Source organism: Martes martes (assembly GCF_963455335.1).
Source record: "Martes martes genome assembly, chromosome: X".
In the NCBI taxonomy this organism is placed as follows: Eukaryota; Metazoa; Chordata; class Mammalia; order Carnivora; family Mustelidae; genus Martes; species Martes martes.
In genome coordinates, this window is record NC_137897.1 from 102604883 (window position 1) to 102623928 (window position 19046).

The 19046-nt window shown below is 39.2% G+C and overlaps 1 protein-coding gene across 3 annotated transcripts in view; it reads right to left on the reverse strand.

The window, feature by feature from the left end:
* ENOX2 (ecto-NOX disulfide-thiol exchanger 2) overlaps window positions 1-19046 on the reverse strand; it is a 258742-nt gene that overhangs the window by 135717 nt on the left and 103979 nt on the right. The window contains exon 3 of one of the 3 annotated variants that reach the window (XM_080794861.1): window positions 18081-18224. The exons of 1 other annotated variant lie outside the window; for it this stretch is intronic. The gene's annotated coding sequence lies outside the window, so the exon portion shown is untranslated. Of the gene's footprint in view, window positions 1-18080; window positions 18225-19046 lie in introns of those variants that run through there. One more of the 3 variants, XM_080794863.1, reaches the window with a different exon arrangement.

Below are 19046 nucleotides of genomic sequence, written 5' to 3' on the forward strand. Positions count from 1 at the left end.
TAATGGCAAAATACATTCCAAAGTCCTCTCAGCAATTTATATAGACAGTAGTTCCCCTTATCCATAGGGGATCTGTTCCAAGACCCTCAGTGGATGCCTGAAATGGTGGATAGTACTGAACTCTATATGTATACTATATTTTTTCCTATACATACATACCTATGATAAAGTTTAATTTATAAATTAAGCACAATCAAAGATTAACAATAATAAAATAGAACAATGATAACAATATACCGTAATAAAAGTGTGAATGTGGTCTCCTCTCTCTCTCTCTCTCTCAAAAGACCTTATTGTACTGTACTCACCCTTCTTCTTGTGATTATGTGAGATGATAAAATGCCCACGGGATGGCATGAAGTGAGGCTGAAAGACCTAGGCATTATGATACAGTGTTAGGCTACTATTGACCTTCTGATGATAAGTCAGAAGGAGGATCATCTGCTTCTAGACTGTGGTTGATCATGGGTAACTGAAACCATGGAAAACAAAACCACAGATAAGGGGGGACTACTGCATTCCTACCAACAATATGTAAGAAATCATGTTCTTGAGTTACTTTACTTTCTAAGCCGGAGTTCATCTTCTGAACCACAGGACACTGAAAATTATTTGACTATCTCCTCAATTCTCTCAAGGATGGTGCATAACTGATACCATTCTAGTGCATAGGAAAGAAGTTGATTCTTTACTTACAACTGATGCTTTGGGGCATTAGCACTTTGTTCTCTCCAGTAACCTCAGTCGAGAAAGGCTGCTTTGTATTGTCACCTTACACTTTTTTGCCAACCAACTGGATATAAAGTGGTGTCATATTATGATTTGATGTACATTTTCCTGGTTAATAATGGTGTTGAATCTTTTCATAAGTTAATTGGCCATAAGTGTTTACAATGCTGTGAAATGTCTGTTCATGTCTTTTGTCTGTTTTTCTATGGGATTGCTTGTGCTTTAAAATAATCTTTACAGGTTCCTCATCTATTCTTGCTATCATTTGTCAGAATATTTTGTGAATATTTTCTCCCAGTTTGTAACTTGTATTTTCTTGTTCTCTAAGGTATATTTTAATGAACATTTAAAATTTTAAACAGTTAAATCTATCAATATTTTATTTTATAGTCAATTCTTCTTGTGTTTTAAGGTATCTTTTTTATTTCAAAGTTAGGAAGATATTCACTGACAATTTCTGCTAAGAGTTTCAAGATTTTGTTTTTGAAATTTATACTCTTAATTGATCCTATGTATGCTATGAAACAGGATTTATTTTCATCTTTTTTCCATATGGATAACCATAGTTACAGCTTCATTTATTAAATAATCTCTACATTTCCTACTGATCTGACATGCTACCTCTGTTAATCAGAGCTCCATACAGGTATAGGTCTATTTCTGGGTTTTCTACTACATTTGTAAAAATTTTAAATTATTTCATGCAGTCTTCATAAGAAGCAACCTAACATAAATTACTTCATGTAATCCATAAAATTACCCCATGAGGTAGATGCTATTTTCTCTATTTTACAGATTTAGGAAACTAAGGCTTAGAGATGTTAGTGACTTGTTCAAGATCACAGACTAGTGGCAGCTCCAACCCCAATACTCCAGAGTCCATGGGTTTAAGCAATAATTAATATTGGCTCTTACCCTACTACCTCATAAGGATATAGTAAAAGTCAGTAAATATCATAGGCAATAAACTATACAGTTAGCTCTATACTAGCTATAAAGTGGTTTGAGGTAGAGTTGGGAGTAGGTTATAAAGGGAAGACAAAGTCTCTGCTCAAATGTCACTTACTCAGTCTTTCCCTAAGCACCCTATCCAAATTGTAGCCCTTGTCCATTCTGAACCATTAACCTGCTTTATTATTATTTTTTTAGGTTACTAAGTACCTGAACTTATATATCTATTTGTTTATTCTCTGATTCGCTCATTAGAATGTCTGCTCCATGAGGGCAGGAACCAATATTGTTTTATTAACTGCAATATGTCTATCACCTAAAACATGCCTGGCACATAGCAGGCACATGACAAGTATTTAGGGAATGAATGTATGTATGTATGTATGAATGAATGAATGAATGAATGAATAAGATAAGACTTCTGTCTCTGAAGAGTTGACAATCTAGCAAGGAACATGTTAGTTCAAGACAAACTATGAAAATAAGAAAAATTTACTCATTCACTACATTTACTGGGTACCTACTTTGTGTGTAGCACTGTGATGTGTACTGAGGAAAGAGTATAAAGATGAGTAAGACACAATTGCCTTCATGAACTTACAAGCTAGTAGAATCTATGTGTGTGTATATAAATTTCTACAATATAAGACAAGAAATAGTAACTAGCTACAAGAGGAACAAAATGCTAATTTGAACACAGGAGAAAGAATTTAACTCAGACTGGGAGATCAAGGTAAGCTTAATGCTACACATGGTCATGGTAGAGCTGGGCTTGGCAATGTTTTCCTTCAAAGAAGGTGAAAATTGTGGAAGTTTAGTATGTATTTATTCAACCAAAGCTACTACTTGCAGATATCTTGGCACAAAGTACCCAGCACCATGATAAATAATTCTCACTGTGGGGAGCGAACTAGACTTTGCCTGGCTAAGAGAAAGGATATTCTGGGCGGGGAGAATGGATTGAAAGCACATGGCATGTTCTGTCAAGAAGTCCATTGTTGTTGTAACAAGGCTGTAGGGAGGGTGCTGGTAGGAGATGAGGCTGGAAAGATAGTGTGGCTGGGATCTGAAATTAAGAACTTGGGCCATTTGAAACTTTTTAAGGACTAAGTGATAGTGGAGGCAGGCAGGCCACCACAGACAGTTATTTTCCTTTCCTTCCTTTCTCATCTGCTGCCTTTCTTCTTTTCTTTTTCTTTTCTTCCTTTTTTACAGCAGAGCACAGTGAAAAAGAAAAGGGAATAGGGAGTCCAGAGATCTGGGATTAAGTCACAGTTCTGACACTGAACTGTTGCATGATGTTTGGAAACAATTCAATTAAAATGGGAGGAGAGGACACTTAAAAAAAAAACTACACATATATTCTTTCTTAGTAGCCACTCCAATTAGAATACCCTGTTACAAGGATTACTACTGTAGTGACAAAGAGAAACAAATACAGAGATGAATGCATCCCTTTGGCATATTGGTTGAGAATCACTGGATTAGATGATCTCTAAGTGTCCCTTCTTCCACACAGCCCGACCTCTTCTTCCCAATACCCCCACTCCATGCTCTGATTCTCTTCTTATTCCAAACTAAGCTTTCAGTATAACAGTGGACCATCTCCCACCCTCCACAGGAGTTGTTGAGCCCTACTGGTGATGCTCAGGGCTGCAAATTCTCATCTTGGAAGAAAACTAGCCAAGAATGGTCAAAGAAATCTGAAAGACTTGAAAGCCTATTCTACAAGGAAGGGGACAGAATTACTGGGCTGCTGCTAACTTGTAAAAATAACTCAGGAGCTCCCCTGGAAGCAAAGTCACCTTGATCCTTTCAAAGAACAATTGTGAGAAATGATGTGAGTATGTATGTTGTGAGGAGGGCAGGGTGCAGAGAGATGGCATTCCAAATTGCAGAGCTATCCTTGAAATTCTGATGCTTTAGAACCTCACTATGGGGTCTAAACATCAAATAAAGCCTTGATGGAGATAAGAGGGCAGGGTAGGAGGGGGGAAAAAGATCAGTCCAATATTTACGATCATTTTTTAAAGCTGACCTACTCTTAAGAAACTTTTAAATTGCATACACAAATGAAAATGTACCCTCAGCATGAAGCTCTATGTGGTCTAATTATCAGAACAAATGTTTATTGAGTTAATTTTAAAAATACAATACCAACGCTGCCTATTTCACAATCGAGGAGAAGCATTTTCTTCTCAAGCCATGTTCAGTATGCAACAGGAAGCCAATTATCACCCCCAGAACATTTCTCAGTGAAAAATGTGTTTTTCCTTATGGCACTTAAAGCTTAAGAAGGCTTAAAGCCCCGAAATTACCATTTTCTCTTATTTCTACCATCTAAATACCCATCAGTTCAAACCAAAATTATTTTCACCATTTCTTATGTATCCCAAAGGTGTCACTGACACTTGGACAGAGGAAATTTTGGAAAAAGACAAGACATGTTTGTTTTGCTTACTTGAATGTTCATATAAGCCTTTCCTGAAAACAGTGTATAATAATGGGGCTCCTGAGAGAAAAATATGGGAAACAGGTACTGGTACTGTTTAAATGAAGGTGAATGTAGTTTTATTGCTTTTAAGAAAACTCAGTAATTCTGACTAAAAACTAACTAATATGGTCCCTTTAGGATTCATAGGGATGTGTTTTTCATCAGTGGAAGGGAATAATTTCTATTTACCAGATATAGGCATCTTGTGGACAAAAGCCAGGTCATCTCTCAGTTTCTGCTAGAAATTAGCATATCATTTACCCTTCCATACAATATCACCTGACACACAGTAGGCATCCAAAAAAAGTTTACTGAATAAACACATTAGCATACTATTTGTTTGCAATCGCCTACTGCTGAGAATGCTTTTAAACTGATTGCATAAATAGGCTAAATACAATCTGAAAATCTTTAAAATTTGATAAGCAAACTTTTTATTTCTTAGATTCAAAGAATACAGGTGGGAATTTAAAAGATTTTTCCGTGTCCCAAAAGAAGCAGCTCCATTTCCCTTTACAGACACCGGGCAGAACTTTTCCAGACCTTCTTCTGTGTAACCAAATATTTTCAAGTGGCAACCAAACATTCCAAAGTACACAAGCTGTCTGAGTGTCACACGAGAAGACAGCTGGGGACACGGTGTTGACAATGATCAGTGTTTACACCATATTCACATTCCCTTTAGCACATACCAGATTCCAGAGCTATGAGACATGTGTGTTCTGCTCCCCTATTTTTCTTCCCTCAAAGAGCACCTGGATCCTGTCTGGAATACAGATCAAGAACTGTACTGCCAACCACCATAGGTGGAATGATTAAATTTTATGACTATAATTGAGAAAGCATGATTTGACGTATGTACTTGTACTTTCAGAGACAACAGGCTGGAACCTGTTACACTAGGGCTGCTCTGAAAAATCCAAAATATGTGGTTTTCTATATTAACAGGAATGACAACAGAATCTACAAGAAGGAAATAACTTTATAAAATAGGTTTGATTTGAAAGAACACAACATAAATAATGTTAAAATACATGGGAAAACATTTGCAACACACTTGACAGAAAAAAAGATTAATTTCCATGACATGAAAGAATGCTTACAAGTCCAAAATTAAACCTCCTTCACAGAGTTATGTAGAACAGACTTTCAGGTACAGATGCATCAAGTTCCAAGTCAAACTTAACTTCATTAGCTACGGTTCCAGAATAAAGGCAGAGAATCAAGTTCCTTAGTTACCTTTATCTGACTCACTCTGACCAAGACAGAGAATACTTCTGGGCAGTCTGGCTTCAACACAAAGCTCTCCAGCTGTTTGACAGGAGGACAAAAAGTAAAAGCCATCTCCCTCTTGGCCTGTTATGCCCAAGAGAGAGTGATACCTCATGGCAAAGGACAACGGTCTTCACTGATGGCAATCACCAGTTCCCTCTGCACACACTTAATGTTGGTAATAACTGCTTAACAGAGAGCTGGCACAAAATCAAGAGAAGCTGAAATCTTTGTGATTACCCTGCTGAGATAATTTAGGATGCATTAGTCAATGTTTCTCAGGCTGTTCATCCTAGATCAGTGTAATTATGGAGAGGAATAAAAAAGAACAGATTAGAAAATAGCTTGCCAATAGAACCACTATATTCACATGGGATGATATTTAAATCAGCATTTGAAAACAGTATGTAGTTATGACTTGTTTCCTGCTCAGACTTTATGCCAAGTTCTAAGGCAAATTCAGCATTTAGCATTCATCTTAGACAGCAAGCCTCGTCCCTGTGGCTTGTCACACAAGCCTCTTAAAAGCTCTATCTTGCCAGGTACAAAGGCCACTCGCACTGAGAATGCCTCTTACATTAAACAAGTTGCATAAGCCTCAGAAACTAATTTTGGGGAAAAAGATACATTCTCAACTTGGTATCTTCTCTTCTCAGTGAACTAACCAAACAGCTTCTGAAAGTCTATCTTCTTTCTCCTACTTCCCTGACTGCACTAGACGAACAAAGATGACTTTGTTAACCTCAACCCTGATCTGAAATAAAATTCCATGAAAATGCCTCCACTCTTCATCCAATGGTGCACTTGCACTCAGTTCTCTACCTGGAATAGTGCCAAGCATATAATAGCCACTCAGTAAATATTTGCTCTTATTTACTGAGTATTCACTGCAAGCAGTCACTCTTTCACAGCACTCAGCATAATTGCAAATAATTACTTGCATAGTTATTTGCTTAATGACTGTCTTCCTTACTAGACTGTGAGCATCACAAGGCCAGGGTCAGTTTGTGTTATTTCCAGCTGTACTCTTAATACCTACCACAGTGCCTCATACTCATTAAGACCAAATAAATACTCACTGAACAAACGAACACCGTGTACCAAGCACTATTTATTCAGTGTCTCACTCAATCTCCAAATAACCTGTGTACTTGGTATTATTCTTCCTACTTCATAGGTGAAGAAACTGAGGCTCAAAGAGCTGCAATAACTTGCCTAAGGTCAAAGCCAGGACTCTGAGTGCATGCTATTAACAATGCTATCCTGTACCCTTCTGTTAAGTCATTCTACCACTGAATAGCTGTTTTCTTATTGATAAACAAAACAGAAAGTGCTATTTATTTTATATATTTATTGTGAAGTTTTCTTGAGCTTGTATATGTAAAGCACTTGGTTATAGTTGTTGGCATATAACAGATATTTATTTGTTTATTTATTTTTAAAGATTTTATTTACTTATTTGGCAGAGAGAGATCACAAGTAGGCAGGCAGAGAGTCAGAGAGAGAGGAGGAAGCAGGCTCCCTGCTGAGCAGAGAGCCCGATGTGGGGCTTGATCCCAGGACCCTGGGATCATGACCTGAGCCGAAGGCAGAGGCTTTAACCCACTGAGCCACCCAGGTGCCCCATAACAGATATTTAATAAGAGTTATTACTCCTGTACTATTGCCATTGAATCCAATATGCAGAAGGAAGTAACTGGAGCTAGGGAATGCCACCTGCAGAAACCCGTCCCCCTCCCAGAACAGTGCACTCCATCTCAGCAGTCAGACATATCTCTACTGGATTTCTGTGCCACTCTCATCGACCCTCACTCACCACATTCCATAAAACAACTTGCAGATGAAAGTTGCTTTTGCTTAAAGCTCAAAAGTATAATAAGCAAAATATTTTAAAATTCATTCTATAACACAAGCAGTTGCTCAATGTGAAATGCTACAACCTACATGGCTTACACTGAATAGCTCACATTATCAAGGAAATTGAAGATTAGAAAAAAATCAAGACTGTCTCCTACCCCATTATGAGAGGGAATTTCATGGAGTTTTATTTTGATAGATAATAAATGCATATAAGGAAATAGAGCAGAAAAAGAGAAAATTGCAAATTAGGAGGTCTCTTCTTTCTGTGTTGTAATACCTAGCCAACATTTACACAACCACTTTTATTTGCCACCTTTTGGTCTACTGCTTTACTGCCACTTCAGTTCTTGGCAGAAGACTCTAGGCATACTCTGTCATAGAATACTACAAAGTCTAACATTCTGAACCATGGTGGTCCAGGAATACCTAGCTACTCTGATGCAGCATGGGTAGCTACACTAGTTCTTAAGCCTGGCTGCATAAGTGGGATCATCTGGGGTGTGCTCTGTGCCCTGACAAAGCTCTGCTTACTTTGTAAGAGACAGAGGTCATTTTAACTCAAGGGCATTTTGACCTGAAAGCCAGACTGCAGAAGTGAAGCCCTGAATGAGCACTTACTTTTATTCTTAGTCATCAGCTAAATCAATTCTTTTTTTTTCTCTTTTTTGAGAGAGAGTATGAAAGTGTGGGAGGAGTGAGGGGCAGAGGGAGAGGGAAAGAGAGAATCTCTCTAGCAGGGCTGAATCTTACAACCCTGACATCAGGACCTGCGCTGAAATCAAGAGTCCTGGGCTTAACTGACTGAGCTCCCCAGGTGTCCCAGTCATCAGATAAATCAATTCTGATTTAAATGAATAACACTGATGCCTGCCCCCTCCCTCAATTTCTGTTCTGATTCAGTTGATTCTGGACACTGATTTTGGAGCTACTCTGCCTGGGTTTGGATCTCATCTCCTCCATTTACTATTTGGACAAATTGCTTAACTTCTCTGGATTTAAGTTTCCCTATCAGTAAAACAAGGATAATCATAGAGTTGCTGTGAAAAATTAAATAAGTTGACACATTTGAAATACTTATAACAGTGTCTGGCCAAAGTAAGTGTCCTATAGTATTAGCTATTAGTAGTAATAGAGTAATTATTATACCTTGGGGTCATGGAAGAGAAAGGAATACTTGTAGAGTTTGCAACCCCATGTGAATGACTGTGCTAAAATGGTAGCAGCGATATTCTGTGTTTGAAATTTGTGAAAATGAAATCTCTTCACTGTGAAGTACTACTTTGAGGCTAAATCAAATGATAGGATGTTGAGCTTCATCTGGAATTTGTCTTGATTTTATACATGGAGAATACTTGACACACGTAGGAAAACAACCCTATTTCTTTGTACCACACAGTGGACTCTAATGGTTGGTTTCCCAATGTTTTCTAGTGGTGTGCCCACAGGCCCACCTTGCTCTAAATTTGTAGCTTCCATTAAATTGTGACACAAGTCACTGCTCTCAATGACAGTGGCTGGGTAAGTAGTCTGCTTCGCAGATTCAATCTTCTCCATAAGTGGATATCAAACTATAGATTTGGAGCTGAAGATGGTAGGGAGCCTCATTAGGCCTTAGGCTTAAGCCATGTTCTTCCATCCAGTTTTACTTATAATAAAGCTGATACCAAATTTCGTTCCTCACATGGCATTTTGTGTTTGTTTTCAGTTTGTTTTAGAACTGGAAGGAGAAAAGCACTCACCCTCTCAAACCCTAACAAGCAGAAACAGTAACTATAAAAGTAAAAGAAGTAAAAATCTGACCATTTTCAAAATGCTTTACTCATTTAACAGATGTGGAAAGTGAGGCTTAGACACAAAGGCTTCTGTGATTTACCCAGGGTCAAAGTACTACTACTAAGTGGCACGTCCAGTACTCAAATTACAATCTTTAGTATTCTTTTCAGTACATGTGTGAGTATGCTCTTTTCTCCTATTAAAGTCAAGGAGGCCAGAACAGACCTCAAGGCCAAGAAGGACAGTAGCTGTGATGATGTTACTAAATTAACAGGAAAGGAAAACAACCTCTTCAAATCTAAGAATTCTCTTACTCTGAACTCTAAAACTGATTTTTTCCAGACAACTCTTTACTTAGAAATCAAGAAACTGAGGGGCGCCTGGGTGGCTCAGAGGGTTAATGCCTCTGCCTTCGGCTCAGGTCATGATCCCGGGGTCCTGGGATCGAGTCCCGCATCGGGCTCTCTGCTCAGGAGAGAGCCTGCTTCCCCCTCTCTCTCTGCCTGCCTCTCTGCCTACTTGTGATCTCTCCCTCTGTCAAATAAAGAAATTAAAAAAAAAAAAAAAAATCTTAAAAAAAAAAAAAAAAAAAAAAAAAGAAATCAAGAAACTGAAAGAGATCCTCCAGAAAAAGTTATGCAACAATGTATAAATCAAAGATAAACACCCATCACCCAGTTACCCCACCTCCTTCCTTCTGTAACAGGTGTTGTGATGAGCACTGGGTGTTATATGCAAATAATGAATCGTTGAACACTACATCAGAAACTAACGATGTACTATATATTGGCTAACTGAACATAATAATAATAATTAATAATGATAAAATCATAAACATAATACATTTTTTCCCATTTGGATGGAGTGGCCATAAGGGTGGGCTGGGGTAGGGAACACAAACCATCCCCTGCCAAGTAAGCAGGGGTCACCAAGAGCTTATTCTATGATTTTCTGAGCTACTGAAGTTCAGCTTTACAGAAGCAATTTCCTCATAGGTGTTTCCCAGTCTCAAACTCCTTTTGTAGCTTGAGATCAAAGGGCCCTCCCCCGTGTAGCAGGCAGAACAGATATGGGATGTCATATACCACTGTGTTAGCTTGCTACAAATCATGCAATACTATTAGCATGGGGGAAGCTAGCTCCTCTAGGTTACAGACATACTTTCTGCAGTACAAATGAATCAACTGCATGCCACAGCCCTAACCAACCTGAAATGATTATACAGGTCTGGTAGTAATTGGTTCTGGTTCTGCCACTAATTAACCATCCGACTTTAGAAAAGCCCCTTGTCTAGGTCTTAGTTTCTTCATTCGTAAAAATGATGGAGTTAGACAAGGTTGCCTCCAACTCTAAAATACTATGATTCAACATTTACAACTAGCCTTTATATTAGCAACACATAAAGTTGACTCACACTTCATGTCTGCTGAGAGAAGTACTAAAAGCTTAGATACAATAAAGTCATAAAATCATTCCAAAGCTATTCCCATGGTTGGGTCAACTTAAGAGAGATACATTTGCATTTTTCTATCCTGCCTCTTTTTTTTAAAGGTTTTATTTATTTATTTGACAGACAGAGACCACAAGTAGGCAGAGAGGCAGGCAGAGAGAGAGAGAGGAGGAAGCAGTCTCCCCACTGAGCAGAAAGCCCGATGCGGGGCTCGATCCCAGGACCCTGAGATCATGACCTGAGCCGAAGGCAGAGAGGCTTTAACCTACTGAGCCACCCAGGTGCCCCTCCTGCCTCTTTTTTTAAAGATTTTATTTATTTGTGAGAGAGAGAGAGAGAGAATACAAGAGCAAGGGGAAGGGTAGAGGGAGAAGCAGGCTCCCTACAAAGCAAGGAGCCTGATGGAGGACTTGATCCCAGGACCTTGGGATCATGACCTGAGGTGAAGGCAGACACATAACCGACTGAGCCATCCAGGCATCCCTACCCTCTTTTGTGTCACCTTCAATCTCCCCTCCCTCTGACAGTCCATGAAGATAAAAATTTCACACTGAGTTTCTATCAACCTGAGAAAGACAGAAGTCAGTGCACTTTTTTGATCCTCTAGTTATCAAGATACAGCTTTATTTCTTGAACCTATAATCAGATAAAAATGTCCAAAGGACTAAAGAAACTGAGTAGGGCTATTAGTCTAGTTTTTTTCTTATTTTAATTCCATTTGAAGGAACAATAGGCTCCTCTTGCCTTTGGCAATATAATAATTCAGCTGACAAGCTAGAAATACCAAACACCAAGATACAAAAGGGTGGCATTTTCTCTCTTTAAAAACAATCAATGCTTTCATTTATGGACTTCAAAGTACATGTGAAATAAAAGTCTCAGCCCTGTGAGTCCAAGGTAAATCAAAAGGCTGTTAAGTGTCATAGAAAAGTTTCCTGGTTCGTTGCCCCTCTTCTAGGTAAGAAAGGAAAAAAACAAAAGTACTCCCAAAGAGATGAGTGCTCATCTCATTTTTTTATTTCTCTTTCAAACGGGCTTAAGCAACTTTCCCTAATAATTCATTCCAATATATTTCTTCCAAACCCTCCAATATATTTCTGACCAACCCCTCATTGTTGCTGCTCAGGCCCACCTCCTCTTACTAATCTTGCATTGGCAGTGCTAGAACTCTTCACCACCTTTCATATTGTCAAGTCTCATTTTGACTTACAGAAATTATAAAGGAAACCTTGGAAACGGAGTTAGGGGTCTCTGATCAAGTTTAGATACAATCTGGAGCTCCCCTGCCCCCTTTCTAAAAAAAAATTTAAAAAAATAAAACTTAAAAAAATATATTAAGGAAAGAAAGAATCACCATAGCAATGCAAATTATTACTGAATAGAAGGGTCTTCTTGGAGATCCTGAACTCTTAGGATTCAGTCATTATTACAAAAGGAAAATGGCTGAAAATCTCTCTTTTTATACTGAGCTATTCATTATTCACATGAACTTCGGGAATACTGTTTAGTACTGGGCATCATGTCTTTAAATACAAACCTCTTTCAAAACAGGCCTATGAGAGAAGACAATGGAAACAAGACAATGTCCACATCTGCATCATCACTCTGGTATCATAATTATCCCCAGGTTAGTTGCCCACTCCTCCAGAGAGCTGACACTTCCTTTGAATACTAATATATCATGATGTTGCTTAAAACAATGCATTCAATTTTAGTCATCATCCCAATGGCCATATTGACTCATGGATTCTTCATTTTTGTGGAAATATTTGGAAAGAAGATTGGTATCTCTGCTTCTGCAAGTTCAGGGGGATCTCACACCAGAGGGTGGCTGGCATCTTCTGGACAGGAACTTGGCATCATGATTTGATGAAGGCTTAATAGTGGTCTACTCTTTAGCCATAGAGTATCATCTGAATAAGTGGACTCTACAATCTTAGACAATTTGTGTTACTGTATCATCACCAAGGAAATAATTCCATTGGGAAAAGGTGAAATTTGAGAGCAAACACACTAAAGAATGCTGAGCTCACCTTAAGATAAAAGCTGCAGCGGTGCCTGGGTGGCTCAGCATTTGGTTAAGCATCTGTCTCCTGACTTTGGCTCAGGTCATGATCTCAGGGTTGTGAGATCGAGCCCCATGTCCTGCTCTGCAGTGGGTACAGAGGCTGCTTAAGATTCTCTCTTTCCCTCTCCCTCCACCTCCTACCCCCTCAAAAAATTGATAAAAAAGATAAAGGATGCAAAACAGCCAGATCTATAAAGGAGGAGTTTGTGGTCAAATACTGCAGTATTGTCTAATCCAGATTACTGCTCTACTTCACAGAGGACTTGGGCCAGGACACACAAACTCCACCTATGAGTTTCCCTTGGGCACTCATGAAATTTCACCTAGTAAAGAGCCAAAGATTCCATTAGAGCCAGGTATTTTTTTCACAAGCACCCAGATTTGATGTGTGACTTATCTAAGGATATAATCTTACAAATGTCTGGAGTTTGACCTTTAGGGTAAAGTGAGGAAATCAACTGATCAACATTAGATACCAAGTGCTCAGTTTTATACAGAGCTCCACTCTAGCAATGATAGGAGAATAATAGTGAATATTAAGGCCAATAAAGCAATTATTCAGTGAGAGACATGATCAATCAACAAATATTTCTTTTTTTAAGATTTTATTTATTTAAGAGAGTGAGTGAGAGAAAGAGAGAGAGTGCATGCACAAGTGTTGGAAGGGAGAGGGAGAAGCAGACTCCCCACTGAGCAGGGAGCCCAACACAGGGCTCGATTGTAAGACCTTCGGATCATGACCTGAGCCAAAGGCAGATGCCCAACCGACTGAGTCACGCAGGGACCACTTAACAAATATTTCTTGGGCATCTACTGTGTACAAGACACTGTATCTCTGCTAAAAGTCATGTGAGTCAAAGGCCCTTCCATTAAGGGTCTAATGACTGAGTTAAAAGGCTAAGACATACTCCTATGAGCAGATAACTGCAAAGTAACCTATAACCAGGGTCAAATGAGTCATATGAATATAATGACCAAGGGGTTTCAGAGGTACAAATGAATAATTCTAATGGATGATCCAGAAGGCTCCCTGGAGAAGGCTGGACTTGTACTAGGCGCTTTCAGTTGGACAGGATTTTGACAGGTTAAAGAAGACAGAGATCATGCTAGATTTAAAAAAAAATGGCATTAGCAAGGGACTAAGTAGGTGGGCGCAATGCTTGTTTGGTAGCAGATCACCTTGCCTGAACTAGAAGACTTGTTTTGGAGAGTAGCAGGGGAAAACAAAAAGCTGAAAAGAAGAGGCCATGGTATCTCAGAGTTTGGAAGGATCCTAGAAATGATCAAATCTAAGCTTTGCTCACCTTATTCTCACATGAATACGGATTTCCCCAGTGTGCCACCAATGTTTAACATACATTTTAGTAACAGGTCCAGACTACTAATATCTACAAGCATTGAAAATGTGGCATAGTAATTAGAGATAGGGCGTGGAGTTATAGGCCTGACTAAATCACTTGCTAGATGTTCACTTTTAGTTTAGTTTCTCAAACCTTTATTTCTTCACGTACAAATGTGGATAATAGTATACTCACTGAAAGTAATGGTAGGGAGAAAAAGGAGAAAGAGTGCTTGAAGGAGACAGCAAAGGAAAATGAATCTGTAAAGTATATTGCCAGGGAAAGCTGAAGTAGAGAGAATTCAAGGTAGGGGAGGTTGTTTATAGCAACAAATGAACCAAACAGGTCAAGGTGGTTGAGACCAGCCAAAAGACCACTGACTTTGACAATTTGGAGGTCACTGATGACCTTTAAGAAATCAATTTTAGTATAAAAGGAGAGTGGTAGATTGTGGAAAAGGTGAGCTAAGATGAGCTGAGAGGGATGGATGGGAAAGGAAGAAATACAGAAGGTATGGTGAGGAATCAGAACTACCGTCAAAGACCCCTCCTCATTTGCAGTGACAGGAGAAGGAGGAAGATGGCTTTGATTTAAAGGGGTCACAGGGTTGAGCGATATAATGTCTGGATGTATAGCTCAGCTTAGAACTGAAATGGCTGGTAACTCTGTTAAGGACTTCCAACCCTAGCCTTCCTCCTTGCCAAGATGCAGGGAGGGGACAGTGACAAAGGAAGAAGGAAGTTCCTACTCACAAAATATCTTCTCTCCTCCTTATGCCTAGTACTGCATAGGAAGAAAAAATGATTATAAAGTAATCTGCTTATTTATAATACCATAAGATTGTCAACGGAACAATTATAAGACACTCCCTATGTAGTAAAACCTCATTAATTTGGACTTCACCTTTTTGTAATTTGTGGTAAATTAACCTGGGCTGGAGTTACAAAGAAAGGATACTACTTACAAAGAAAGGGTTCACCAGGCAAAGAGTGTGAAAAAGATTGCAAGGGAGCTAATTTAGCCTGCCAGGGCCTATTTCACCTATTTAAAGAAAATAGTCTTTTTTAAGAACTTCAGCATATTCATTAATTGAATGCAAATTGATTTGGCTAATTATAGATTAGCATAATCTGCTGTTAAAATCCTATATCTGCAACAGTTACTTTGCTCTCACTGAATATGCTCATTAGAAATAAAACTGCAATTCTTTTAAGTTAGTTCACAGTTCAGATGAACCCATACCCCTTTCCCCACCCTCATGAGTTAACTACAGTTCAGGAGGTATTACTCTAAACTAGCACATCACTTATCATGAACACAGTGGAAAAATGAGTAAGTGATCAAAAAAGGCCTCAGCGCAGCCCAAATAGATGTATTAACGTTGATGTGGTCCATATACACTATGGAGTATTATGCCTCCATCAGAAAGGATGAATACCCAACTTTTGTAGCAACATGGACGGGACTGGAAGAGATTATGCTGAGTGAAGTAAGTCAAACAGAGAGAGTCAACTATCATATGGTTTCACTTATTTGTGGAGCATAAGAAATAACACAGAGGACATGGGAAGATGGAGAGAAGGGAGTTGGGGGAAATTGGAGGGGGAGATGAACCATGAGAGACTATGGACTCTGAAAAACAATCTGAGGGTTTTGAAGGGGCCGGGGGTGGGAGGTTGGTTGAGCCTGGTGGTGGGTATTATAGAGGGCACGTACTGCATGGAACACTGGGTGTGGTGCATAAACAATGAACTCTGGTACACTGAAAAGACATTTAAAAATTTTTTTAAAAAGGTGTTACAAAATATAACTGAATAAATAACTACTCCTTATCAAAAAAAAAAAGTTGATGCCCTAAATCCTATAACTCTCTCCATAGCAGGTTCTCTTATAGCTGATTTAACTCTTACTTAATATACTAATCTGAAATACCAACTTGGAGCTGGCTGGGTTTTTGTTTTGTTTTGTTTTTTTAAAGTTTGTAACTGATTAGAAGGAGAAAACGGGCTGTTGCATGAAAGGACACTGAGAAATCAGAAGTGATTGCAGGCTGTAGAAAAGAGACAGGATATATATAAAATACGGCTGTAATAATTTAAGATACCAGAGTCTAGGACATTTTAGAGTAGAGATAAAAGGCCTATATATTCGTTAGCAAACTCTGAAAACTATAATACAGTATTATGGTGCAGTACAATAACTATGCCTCTAAATGATCAAGCAGAGTTGAATACGTGCCTTAAAAATGCAGATCCATTCATAAACACACACACACACACAAACACACAATTTGTATTCATAACAGTTAACCTAAAATAATCCATAACGGTTAACCTAACCTGAAATGTGTTGATGCTTAAAAAGTTAAAGTTCATAATATTATATAATAATTAAAACAATAGCAACATTTATTAAATAATTACTGATATCATGCTAAGCACTTTACCTAGATAATTGCATTTAAATCCTAAGAGGTGGGTTTTAGTATCATTTCTACTTTACAGCTGAGGAAAGTAAAACTCAGAGAAGTTAAGGAAATACCACCAGGCCACAGACAGAAATAGAGCTGGGATTAGAACTCATACCAGTTCCTTAGCTAGAAACTATGCCTTTCCAATGTTTCAGAAAATACAGTTCTCTAAAAATCACTCTTTTCTCAAGGGATCCAGATAGCTGTTTTACTGTGTTTCTGTTTTTTGAACTCGTATTTGACAAATACCTTGATTTGGAAGCATGAGGGACCTATAATCTAAGAATCTGATATGATGTTATATGTTTACAAACATGCTCCATGTTATAAGGAGAATATAAAAGTAATAGTAAAAAAAAAACAGAACAAAACAAAAACACCACAAACGTGTCTATTAGGCCCACCCCCAAATCTCAGTCAGTCTCTACATACTGTGGATACTGTTTTCTTTTTTTTTTTTTTTTTAAAGATTTTATTTATTTATTTGTCAGAGAGAGAGAGTACACACAAGCAGGCAGAGAGGCAGGCAGAGGCAGCGAGAGAAGCAGGTTCCCTGCTGAGCAAGGAGCCCGATGTGGGACTCGATCCCAGGACCCTGGGATCATGACCTGAGCTGAAGGCAGCGGCTTAACCAACTGAGCCACCCAGGCGTCCCGGATACTGTTTTCAAATGAATAGCCAAGAAACAAAGAGATACATTTTAAAATGCCAAATGATGAATTAAAATTTGGTTCTCCTAATGCTTCTCCACTCATTTTGGAGAAATTTAACCTGAGAATAGGCTAATGGAACATGAAGGTAAAGGGGGATTGTAGGGGAGGACAAAAAGTCAGTTGGCTGTTATAAACAATTTAGGAAAATCTTCTCATTACCTGTTCCAAGAGAGCTATGAGGGCATAAAATGGATGTGGCAGAGTGTGTACTGTGGGAAACAAGGTGGGTGGCGTGGGTGGGGGCAGATATATGCGGTTATCTGCATTACAAGTAAAAGTGAAGGTAGCACACCACATGTACATACAAAGAAAAACATACAATGAAACAATTCATTCATGCAATGCTCCTACTTAAATCAGTGTTTTCACTCATCTTTTTTTGTCTCAAGCCTACCCATTCAAGAGTCAGCTACAAATATCACTTTTTTTAGAGAGGTGGGGAGAAGGAGAGAGGGAGAGAGAGAAGGGATGGGGAGAGGGAGAGGGAGAGAATCTCAAGCAGGCTCTACAAATAGCACAGAGCCTGATGCCGGACTTGATCTCAAAGCCCAACTCGGGGCTCAGTCTCATGACCCCAAGGTCATGACCTGAGCTGAAATCAAGAGTTGGACACTTAACAGCCTGAGCCACCCAGTGACCTCCAGAAATGTCACTTCTGCTGAGAAGTATTCTACGAGGCACAAGGCTGAATTACACTCTTCCCCGTGTGTGCTGCCGTTGGGTTTTTCCCCCTTTTCCACACTTAACCACAGCACCAGTGATACTCTCATTATTAGAGTTATTCACCTCTGTGCTTTCCCTCTCCCCTCTCTATCCCACCATTAGTTCCTTGAGGGCAGGGGACTCTCTCATTTCTGTAGTTCTTACAAATGCCCGCACAGTGCCAGTCACAGACTAGGCTCTGGGAAAATGGTGACTCAACATCACTGGCTCAAGACAGTGCCTTATTGCCTAGCTTACCTGAAGGAGCATTTGTTCTCTTTCTTTTCTTGCTTGACTCCCTTCCATTCTCAATGAGGCCTTCTGTGACCAGAGGGCCACTGGCACTACCAAACTGCAGGGGTTCGTTGTTGTTGGCAGGGTCAAAGGGCAGCTGGTTCAATCCTAAAGAAGAAAAAGAAAGCCAAAATCCAGACTCTATTAAGGACTGGGATGTCTCTAGATTATGAGCCACTAGAGGAAAACTCTCTAGGAAATCTCAAGAGCCTAGGAATAACAGGTGAGTTCCTTAAAGCTAGTTGCCATGTGTAATTTTTCCAAATTTTGTTGAAGAGTACAGCATTAAAATAAAGGGTCTTATAAGACTGTGGCTCATCTTTGAGAAGATCCCTGATGTTTCTGGGAAATTAACATTTTTGGCCACAAGCTATCCATTATCTCCTACCTCCTTCCTTAAAGAGATAGGACCCTTATTAAATGTGGCTATGGCTGAACACACTCTTCCTTTGAAAAAGCTTGGTAATATATTCCTCAGGTTCTCTCTCTCTTTTCCTGAAGATCTTATTGATTTATTTGAGAGAGACAGTGAGCGAGAGAGAGCACGAGTTGGGGAGGGGAGAGGGAGAAGCAGGCTCCCCGCTGAGCAGGGAGCCTGATGTGACTTGGGGCTTGATCCCAGGACCCCGTGATCATAACCTGAGCCAAAGGCAGACACTTAATGGAATGAGCTACCCAGGCGCCTCTCTCCAGTTATCTCTTGACATTTTTCCATTCTCTCTTTCACTGCAAGGGTTGTTGAGTTAATGTAGCTATAATTATTAGACTACCCTGGTGTCAAAGTCACTGCCAATGATAACACAGCAGTTTCTAAAAAAGGAAACCACAACTATAGCAAACAAGAAAAGAAAACAAAGATATGGAACTTGCAAGGGGTAAGTTGGAGTGACGGGGAGTTATGACCCAGGTTTGGGTAGCGTTACTCCTATC